The sequence below is a fragment of the Apostichopus japonicus genome, chromosome 4 (assembly GCF_037975245.1).
Source record: "Apostichopus japonicus isolate 1M-3 chromosome 4, ASM3797524v1, whole genome shotgun sequence".
In the NCBI taxonomy this organism is placed as follows: domain Eukaryota; kingdom Metazoa; phylum Echinodermata; class Holothuroidea; order Aspidochirotida; family Stichopodidae; genus Apostichopus; species Apostichopus japonicus.
In genome coordinates this window covers 2,983,258-2,994,889 of record NC_092564.1, presented here as the reverse complement: position 1 = coordinate 2,994,889, position 11,632 = coordinate 2,983,258, and the positions used below count along the sequence as shown (strand labels likewise).

General features: G+C 38.3%; 1 protein-coding gene across 4 annotated transcripts in view; it reads left to right on the top strand.

Moving 5' to 3' along the window:
• The first annotated feature begins 3,478 nt into the window (after positions 1-3,478).
• LOC139966147 (solute carrier family 35 member G1-like) overlaps positions 3,479-11,632 on the top strand; it is a 28,008-nt gene continuing 19,854 nt past the window's right edge. The window contains exons 1-3 of one of the 4 annotated variants that reach the window (XM_071968877.1): positions 3,481-3,623; positions 6,808-6,879; positions 8,130-8,201. The gene's annotated coding sequence lies outside the window, so the exon portion shown is untranslated. Of the gene's footprint in view, positions 3,624-6,801; positions 6,880-8,129; positions 8,202-11,401; positions 11,625-11,632 lie in introns of those variants that run through there. The other 3 variants (XM_071968879.1, XM_071968878.1, XM_071968880.1) reach the window with 3 other exon arrangements.

Genomic DNA, 11,632 nt, shown 5'->3' with positions numbered 1-11,632 from the left:
GATGATTCTACTTCTTTTGATATTTTTATCTCAATCTGATTGAACCATTCGTCTTTCATGTTTATTGAGCACATCCAATTCTCATAAAAGGCCTTATTTGGCTTTCTTCATATCCGGCGTCTTGTTTCCTCCTGCCTGACTGAACAATAGAATCTTTGCGATTCTGACAATGCACTTGTAGATAGACGATATAATTGATATGGTAGCCTTGAAAGACCATCTACAAAGACAAATATTCGTAGCAGCAAATTATCATCATCATTATCATCATCATAATGCAAACAGCAACATTTGAAGTCATATTTATAAATTCATATTTCACGTGGTCTCAAAAGCAGCCAAAATTGGCAAAATCATATTTGTTCCTGGATAATTCTTGAAAAATCTATCTGAGTAGGTTGAGCGAATAATCTTGTTGATTATCATGCCATTTTGACATTCATTGAACACTCGGTTCTTGGGATGCTTTTGCTATGTCTACTAGGTATATTGCCACTAATAGGCCTACTGTTGTTATGGCCACTACCATTGATTATTGCTAAAAACGAGGACTATTGCTACGTATTTGTGGCTATACTTGTCTGCGATTGTACTGTTGTTGCTTACTGTATAAATTTCTATCTTTTTTTGTTATTACTATGTAGTTGCTGCTACGTTAAAGCGCGATTGTTACAGCCATGCTTTGTTATCGGGTTTTATTGCGACAACTTATGTTATTTAAACTATCAATGCTATATTGTTATCGCGATTGTACTTGCTGCTATTATTCATTGTTAACGATGCTGCTGCTGTAATTTGCTACTGCTATACATATTACTGCTAAAGTCGTTGTTATTTGCTACTGCTATACATGTTAGTAGTAATGCTGTTGTTATTTGCTAATGCTATACATATTACTGCTAATGCTGTTGTTATTTGCTATTGCTATACATTTTTACTGCTAATGCTGTTGTTATTTGCTATTGCTATACATGTTACTATTGTAATGCTGTAGTTATTTACTAATGATATACAAGTTACTGCTAATGTTGCTGTAATTTGCTACTGCTATACATATTACTGCTATACTGCTGTTGTTATTGCTAATGCTATACAAGTTACTGCTAATGCTGTTGTTATTTGCTACTGCTATACATATTACTGCTATACTGCTGTTGTTATTGCTAATGCTATACAAGTTACTGCTAATGCTGTTGTTATTTGCTACTGCTATACATATTACTGCTATACTGCTGTTGTTATTGCTAATGCTATACAAGTTACTGCTAATGCTGTTGTTATTTGCTACTGCTATACATATTACTGCTATACTGCTGTTGTTATTGCTAATGCTATACAAGTTACTGCTAATGCTGTTGTTATTTGCTACTGCTATACATGTTACTACTAATGTTGCTGTATTGGTATAATACGTTGTTATAGCTATATATTGTTATATGTGTCACTTATACTGCTGTTGTTATTGGTTATTGCTGTTGTTATTGTTATTGTTATGCTACGTTGTTCCAGGTCTATATGTCACTTTTACTGCTGTTGTTATTGGTTATTGCTGTTGTTATTGTTATTGTTATAGAACTTTGTAGTGCTACTTTATATATGTCACTTTTACTGCTGTTGTCATTGGTTATTGGCTGTTATTGTTATGCTACGTTGTTCCAGGTCTATATGTCACTTTTACTGCTGTTGTTATTGGCTATTGCTGTTGTTATTGTTGTATTACGTTGTTAGTGCGACTGCTATATATGTCACTTCTACTGCTGTTGTTATTGGCCATTGCTGTTGTTATTGCTGCTGATGCTTGTACTGATACTGTTATGCTTTTCTATATCGGTATACCTTTATTGCACCTGTACTTACACTGTAGTGTTATAATGTCCTGGGTAGTTGATATATACTTAGTTTTACTATACTGTGTTAGTTATATCGAACATCGTTACTAAATGCATAAGTTATACTGATAAAGAAGTAACAGTGTGACATATTAGAACATATTGAACTGAAGCCTTAGAATGCTGGTCCTATTAAAGCGATTTAAAAAAATACAAGTTTTCAACATGTTGTTTCTTTTCAGATGCGTATTTTGCCCAATATATGCTTTCCTTGACATTGCATTTGTCCCATACAAAACAAGACAGTAAGACGGACTATTGTTACAAACGGCTGGACAAAACCAGTAAAAGAAGATTTTGGAGTTTATCAGCACACTGAAATTTATATCTCACTACATCAAACATGTTTAAATATCCATTAACAGGATGGTTATGTCTGCTTTGATGAATTTGTACTATGTATAACCGACACACACAAAAACGAGAACCTAGCAACCAAACCTGACAACAATATGAACGTCTAATAATTAATCTCCAAAAAACATATTATATGTACTGTTTCCCAAAACCTATTGACAACGATGATGTATTATCTTACACAAATAATAAAGACGATTTGTACAAGTGAGTTCCCTGCTTTGGAGAATTTAGCTTAGTTTGCTATTAAAGGCAATATATTTTACGTTGGAAGTGTGATGAGAGAGACTTGAGGTATAAGCATGGCCTGGATGACAGTTCAAGAACCAAGTGTGCTTCATGTGGCTTTCCCTCTGTAAACTTTCAAGCACGATAGCCTGCTATGTATAGGCTCTGTTTTTCTAGAAGCTTTCCAGGGGAAGTGGGGTGGGGGGTGGGAAGGAAGGGAACTGATGGGAGGGGTAAAGACCCTGTCGATAATATTGCATTGATCATTAGAAGCACGGTAAATCAGATATTTCTGCTTATGGAATGGACGGAAAGTAAAATATCGGTTTGAAAAAAAAGGTCTGGGTTTTTTGTTTTTGATTTGATGAGGTTTATTCCATTAATTCCCAACAAAGGGAGCGTTTTGACATGCGGCTCTTTCTATTAGTCACCCTCTATATATATATATATATATATATATATATATATATATATATATATATATATATATATATATATATATATATATATATATATATATATATCTATATAAATGTATTTATATATATATATATATATATATATATATATATATATATATATATATATATATATATATATATATATATATAGTGTAACGCTGTTACTTTAACGTTGTGAAGCAATGGGAGTTCTGTGTGGACGGTGTGAAACCATTGTGGTAGTTTAAATCCCCTTGGAATTATATAGGGGTTATCTCTCCTGCCATTAAGTTAACCAGTTGTAATTGTTAGCAGATTATGGCTTTTGGGGCTGTTCCTATAGATCGGCATGTGGTATCAGGCTTATCCTGGGATTGTGATGTAACACATGTGATATTTTCTAGGGATACTCATACGATCACATTCATCTCTGTAAAGGAGTACATTTGTTTATGGATGGTAGGAATGCACTGTAGTATTTGTGTATTATGTCTTAAGCTAAGTTGTAGGGTAAAGTTTATCATTTGTATACAACATGTGGTATTTCCAAGTAGTGTTGAGGAATTTATACAAAATGCAGTACCTGGGAGGGACAGGACAGTCTACTCTGGTTGCTGTTGGAAAACAAAAACACTCTTGATGGTAGGCTTCAGGACCACGTAGCCTCAAGTTTGTACAACACATCCAGTACAAGACACTGAACCTTACTGTAAGAAGTTTTCTTTATATATCGCTGTTAAAAATACCATCACCTCTCTGGATTTATTTCGTGTTCATCTTCATTATATGGCCAATTACAATACTATATCTTAGGCCAAGAACCCTGAATCGGCTGGCCGGCGCTATTCGCAGAGGAAAGTGTTAATATATATATATATATATATATATATATATATATATATATATATATATATATATATATATATATATATATAGGCCTATATATATATATATAGGCCTATATATATATATATATATATATATATATATATATATATTAACTATTAAACGTACAAACATTACTAGGATGAAACTGGTTCATATTTTGCTAATGTATTACCACTAAGTGATTGCATATGTGTGTCACTTGATGTATCCAGCTAAAAGCGTCATGAAGGTGTAATATAAACTGTATTAGAAATGTAGAAATATGCATAACTTAACTACATGGTGAGAGCGTTTATCTATATACAGTAGAAACAAAAACCCATTTATAAGCGTCAGTAGGCGTATTGATCTTCCATTCATCAGCATACCAGTATAATTTTACAGTGGCGTAGGAAGGTACTTTTGAGTGGGGGGGCTGAAGACTGATGGCCGGCCTGGGGGAGGGGTCTAAGGGGAGGGGGTTCCCCCTCCCCTTTGGAATTTTTTTGCATTTCCAGGTGGCCTCAGATGCAATTTGGTGCAATATAGCACATTTCAACACCCACTCCATTTTGTAAAGAATTTTGCATTTTCACCTGGCCTTAGATGCAATTTGGTGCTTCAAATGAGATTTTTTTCTCATTTGGAAATGAAAAAGGGGTTTTCTGACTTGCGGAGCGGGGGGGCGGAACGATACTTCCGCCCCCCTATATTTTTCACTGGGGGGCTGGCGCCCCCCCAGCCCCCCCGGTTCCTACGCCCTTGTAATTTTACGAACACACCGACTCGCCAACGTATACAGCAGCATGAAATATTATTACGCATAGAATATTCTTGGCTCTGATATGACTCCGCGCCGTCGTGGCGATGGTATAGTCTATGTAGTGGCGTACCTAGAGTAGAACTGGCACCCGGTCGGATCCTTCCTTTGTCACACAGGTGCAGGGGATGCCGTCCTGGGGGCGAATATTTTCCCCCCAAACAGGTTTGCAATTACAGAGTTTTCAGCCAATCAGATTGCTCGTTACGTCAGCACCAATAATGAGCATCGCCTGGAAGTTCGAAGACATATACACTGAATAACACACTGACAATTAATTAAGTCTAGTTACGGGGTTTCCCTTCAAACCCCCTAACTTTACTTTCAATGCTTGGATCACATGTATACCTTACTTATGATACATACGCTACATTCCATTGTGTTTACGTTTTCTAAGACAGTGGCGTAGGAAGGTACTTTTGAGTGGGGGGGGGGGCTGAAGACTGATGGCCGGCCTGGGGTAGGGGTCTAAGGAGAGGGGGTGTCCCCCTCCCCTTTGGAATTTTTTGCATTTCCAGGTAGCCTCAGATGCAATTTGGTGCAATATAGCACACTTCAACACCTACTCCATTTTGCAAACTTAATTTTGTATTTTCACCAGGCCTTAGATGCAATTTGGTGCTCCAAATGAGATTTTTTTCTCATTTGGAAATGAAAAAGGGGTTTTCTGACTTGCGAAGCGGGGGGGGGGGCGGAATGATACTTCCGCCCCTCCACATTTTTCACTGGGGGAGCTGGCGCCCCCCCCCCAGCCCCCCGTTCCTACGCCCTTGCGGAAATGAACAAGCGCTTCTCCACAGAAAACTGCCAGATCATGAGAGGGATCCAATCACTGAATCCAGAGAGTATATAAGGATTTCCTCTCGATGGAAAGCGTCGAACAGTTTGTCCAAGTTTTCGATGCGAGCATGGAAGACCTCAAACACGAGGTTCCGCAAGCACAGAGACTCCTCCAGCGCAAGTTCGCTAACACGGGAGAGACGCCACCACCCAACCTTCTGTCGCTGACATCGTTTCTGGAGCCATATAATGATGTCTTTGCAGAGATGTTACGCCTTTGTAAAATTGCCATTGCGATTCCGGTATTGAGTGCTGGATGCGAGCGCAGCTTCTCAACATTGAAGCTCGTCAAAACCTATCTGCGGAACACAATGTCAGACAGTCGCCTTAGTAATCTCGGAGTTTTACATATCGAAAGGGAACTGTCCGAGGGGATCAATTTGGACGAATTCGTCGATAAGTTCGCAGACAGTCATCAGAATAGGCGAATTAACCTTCGCTAAACTGTTTGAGTGAGCCCTAGACAGTGCAAAAGAAGGGCCCGAAGGGGGAATGATAACATCTTTTGTTGATTGGGGGGGGGGGGGGTGGTTACACTCCCAGGCCAGTCAGATATCATGCTGATCATCTTTGAATACTGACAGAAAGAGCATAGTCTATTCAGATTTTTAAAGAGAACTATCGATGACTTTTTCAGTGATCTGTTTTATCGTTAATAATACCTATGTGGAAATAACATAAAACGTCAGCTAACTAGAGTGACCATCTGTGCCCTACATTGCTGACACAATACCCGATTTGCCACAGTTTGTCATGCAAACTGTTTGGTATGTCTTTTGTACTAGCTTAGTCTGCCCCACCAATCAGACCCTTCGCCCCCCTCCCTTTGCCCCCCTCCCAGATGAAAAAGTCTGGCTACGCCACTGAAGCACGCACAGCGTAAGTAAATTAATGATTATGTTAATTCATGAAAATACGATAAATCTTTCAATAGTGCAATCGTTAACTTGTCTGTGCTTGTTGATTACATTCTCGTTAAAGTTTGAAATGCAATGCAGATACGGTCATAAGCAATGTATTTCATATATTTTCCGAACACATTTGACAGTTCATGAAATGTCATTAAAAGTTGCACATCGTGCAATTTTTAAACATTGTTATAGTTTTATAAACCTTTTTACACTTTCCTTATTTATCCAAGTGAACCAAAAACGGATACTGGCTATTAAATTTATTTATATTATATTAATATCATTATAATTGCTTTTATAAAGAACACTGATTTGTGTACCATTCCGCTTTGAGGAAATACAGACAATTTTCAGATACATTTCTTTAGAGTAATCATTTGCATGTTTATGTGTTTATGTTAGAAAGAAAGGCACATCCTGTTGTGAATTCATCTCATAGTTTACCTTTCTTGCAGTGAACTACAAACTAATAAGCTGCGTGTTCTTTCCCCTGATGTGTTTGCACGTTTACCTAACCTGGAAACTTTGTAAGTAATACGTATGTTAACAAACTAAATATACAAAAATACTTATAGGAACAGTGGAGATAAAGAGGCCTATACGGGTCCACAAAATATAAAGAGTTTGACTTTTAAATCAATCAGGATCTTCCTTTAGAGGCAAAGTGGCCAATGCAATTGCAGAGCTACATCAAACCAGTAACAAACCTAGACATGTCCTTCTGGAGCTTCATCAGCGGCTATACTTAGTTGTTGTTGTTTTTTCTTCTGATATTTCGTTTCTGTATAATCCCTAAACTTTCTCCCTTGAATTGTCAAATATTTGGCTGCATTCCTTGTAAGTCGGATACAGCTTTGCAATTCTCACATATCTATTTATTATTACATATCATATATAAGGAAGTATTACTCATTTCCGTGACGTGGTTCAATTCGCAATCCCGTTGCTAGAAGCTAATGTTATTTTACTCAGTCGCAGAACGGTCCAACATACCAAAGCATAAAGTTACCTCAAACAAAGTAATTCATTTTGTGCGTTCATACTGCGAAATCCTGTATTTGAATGTTTGTCAACAAAAGGTCACTCATAGATTTAAACATTTTTTTTAACAACAATAATATTTAATTTTTCAACAAATGGAGTCTTTTTTACAATAAGGGTGCACTTTTGAGGGTAACGTGCCCCTTGTGCACCCCCTCCCCTCCTCGCTTCTACCGCCTCTGTATGTGTCTTAACAAAACCGGTGGGTGTGTTAAGAACAACTCCTAGATCATATATAGAATGCCAGTGGCGTAGGAAGGTACTTTTGAGTGGGGGGGGGGGGCTGAAGACTGATGGCCGGCCTGGGGGAGGGGTCTAAGGGGAGGGGGTGTCCCCCTCCCCTTTGGATTTTTTTTGCATTTCCAGGTGGCCTCAGATGCAATTTGGTGCAATATAGCACACTTCAACTCCCACTCCATTTTGTAAAGAATTTTGCATTTTCACCTGGCCTTAAATGCAATTTGGTGCTCTAAATGAGATTTTTTTCTCATTTGGAAATGAAAAAGGGGTTTTCTGACTTGCGGAGCGGGGGGGGGGGGCGGAATGATACTTCCGCCCCCCATATTTTTCACTGGGGGGGCTGGCGCCCCCCAGCCCCCCCCGGTTCCTACGCCCTTGTAGAATGCCAAATCAAAGGTGCACAGTCAATCGCTCAAATGGAGTAATAACATATTTGAGGTCGCTTTACGTTTGCATTACAGATATAAATGATTTGCTTTCTCTTTCTTTGTTGCAGGCGATTGGAAGACAACCAACTCCAGTCACTGTCTTCCAACATCTTCGAAAACTTAACAAACTTGAAATACTTGTAAGTACATTCCATCAGCATAATATGTAGTTGATGTTACCATAGCTCTCAGTGGCGTAGGAAGGTACTTTTGAGTGGGGGGGGGGCTGAAGACTGATGGCCGGCCTGGGGGAGGGGTCTAAGGGGAGGGGGTGTCCCCCTCCCCTTTGGATTTTTTTTTGCATTTCCAGGTGGCCTCAGATGCAATTTGGTGCAATATAGCACACTTCAACTCCCACTCCATTTTGTAAAGAATTTTGCATTTTCACCTGGCCTTAAATGCAATTTGGTGCTCCAAATGAGATTTTTTTCTCATTTGGAAATGAAAAAGGGGTTTCTGACTTGCGGAGCGGGGGGGGGGGCGGAATGATACTTCCGCCCCCCCCCATATTTTTCACTGGGGGGCTGGCGCCCCCCCCCCCCAGCCCCTCCGATTCCTACGCCCTTGTTCTAAGATTCGTTGGCCGCTCAATTGAAATCGGAAGTCGTTTCGTGGAATGGGTACGCTAAAATCAACTTCATGACGCGAGTTCACCAGTCTTGAATGAATACTTTTTAAGAAAAGTCACCCAGGAAAGAACCTGGGCACGGAAACCAAACAACCGAACGACTGATCCGCTCTCAATCCCAGTCCCCTTGCATCGAGACTGTGACTGTGTCTTAAATGAATATATGCATAACAGTATAGTCTGCAGTATGATACATTTCCGTCACTGCACTGTGTACACAGCTTTAATTCATATAGGCCTACAGCACGTTTGATGCACCCTGTACGAAACTTTCACTGTGCGATGTTATCGATTAATGCCTTCACAGAAATCTTCGACCAAACATAGATAGTAGCTCATACAATCATTACAAACTAGTGTGCTAAATATGTCTAAACCAATTCCAAAAATACGAAAAGCTTCGGGTAATTTTGAACGGGTATATCTTCGTTGAAACGAACGGATGCAGACATTTTGGTAGACTCGAATTGAAGGTTTCTATGGTGATGACGTAACTCTCCGACCAATCATGAGCGACTATTTACACACAATTGCAAACCTGTTTGGGAAAAAAAATATTCGCGTCCTGGGGAGGGGTCCCCTTTGAGTTATTTTTGTTTTATGTTAGGTGGCTAAGATGCACAATGGTGCTATCTTTGGCAAAGCTTTGAACTGGTTATACGATCAATATGTGGCATTGCACCCTGCTGACTGGTACCCGGGAGGACCGCCCTCCCCTCCCCCTCTTTGTACGCCACTGTGTCTATGGTAAAATATACAAAGGTAATCTGCTGACTGGTACCCGGGAGGACCGCCCCACCCCTCTCCCCTCTCCCCTTTTAGTACGCCACTGTGTCTATGGTAAAATATACAAAGGTAATCTGTTGACTGGTACCCGGGAGGACCGCCCCACCCCTCCCCCTCTTAGTACGCCACTGTGTCTATGGTAAAATATACAAAAGTTATCTGAATGTTTAAAAGTAAATTGTATACACAAATAAACACAGTTTGGAATGGTTGTGAAAAATGTTCATGTTTTTTTCGTACAACATGGGTTAAAATGGTGTAAAAAGAAGGCAGTATAAATAGAAAATAACTCTCCTATTCAAATTTTAGGGGGGGGGGTATTCAAAGGCGACCGGTTTTATTTATTGTCCATTTTACAGATTAAAGACGAAAAGCCGTTAACATTGTCTAATAAGGGTGTTTGTAATGTTAGCAAGTTATATGACCGACTAGGCGGAGCAAGTTCGAATTTGGAAGGCAGACGACCACAAAAGCACAAAATGTCTTGAGGATGAAAGAAGAAAATGCTAATCATATTTCCTTCTCATATTTGGCAATTCTTAAATGTATTTTGGATAATTTTGTTTTATCCTTACGGCATCTGTATTATTAAGGAGATGGTAATATTAGGTGAATGCGGGGGAAGCAGTTTACGCTTTCATTACCCGTATAGATTTATTAAGTCAAAATTCCTCCGAATGTATAAAACACATCATTTGTGGATATTTGCGGTACTTGATTTAGTTGTTAGTGGAACAAAATGTCATAACGGGCGATCACTGGCCAAATTGAAGACACGATCACACGCGGTAACGTTCTGTTTGCTCTGTGAAGGAAATTGAGGACATGCTTCAACTGAAAACCATACACTAACTAGCAATGGGGTGCATCCAGCATATTCATAGAACCATTCTGACAAATTTGATATTGTTTTTTTTTCTTCAAAATTTACACCCAAGCGTCTACTTAATACAATTTATGTGCAGAAAAAATTTCACAGAAGAAGAGCTAGTTTTGCTCGAAAGCTCTGCAAAAACCAAACATTGGCTGTTTTACTTCCAATCACTTACCTATTTTTATTATTGTATCTCACTCGAGATCCAGCCTTTCTCAAAATGCAGCATAGTTGTTTAACAGTTTTTCCGTTATTCCTATATATATATATATATATATATATATATATATATATATATATATATATATATATATATATATATATATATATATATATATATATATATATATATATATATATATATATATATATATATATATATATATATATATATACATATATATATATATATTTATATATTTATATATATATATTGGAAACACCAGAACAGTGAAAAAACTTCTAGCCTCCACCGGGTTCGAACCCGGGCCTCCCGCCTTATAAGCGGACACCCTAGCCACTATAGGGTGTATGTCCAGAGGTTCGAAACCGGTAAGGAAGAAACGTAATTTCACTGCAGGCGTTTGTCACCTGTATCGAACAAAACTAGTATTATTATAATACATGAATTATTAATGTTAGACTTATCTAGCGTCATACTTTCATTGTGTTACATTTTGTAGTTTTCATTCAACTGCCAAGTATTGCTGACTGAACATTCCAAAATATTTTCTCTTAATTTATCTGTCTGGTTTTGTCTAACAATAATATTATGTGGGTATGATTGTGTACAGTATGTAGACAGTATTGTGTACAGTATACAGATACTAGAGAACATATTAGTTTCGTAGTTGTGGCACTTCCGCGTATCATGAAAAAAAAAAGTTACTAATAATGGCGTTCAACATTTCGTTTCCTTCGTGGTTAAACTCATTCTAATACTATTCATACGTTCCGTGTGTGTGTGTTTGTGTACGCGTTACGCATGTGCATAAAAGGAAGCAATCTCGAAACCCCTTCGCATCATATAATTGGTCGGAAATTGACTGAGCTATGAACCGCACGATTTGTACATGGTAAATTCTCATATAAGTTAATATCTCACGACGTTTTCATGTGCCATGCGCAGAGCATACTGTCATTTTCTGAGCTGTTGGAGGAAGAGATTTTGCGGTCATTTATCTTGAATCGATCTATAATATATATATATGTATATCAACTCTGCAACTCGACTATAGCCACCACAGTTGGGGATGACACTTTTCAAATAAACGGGTATATAT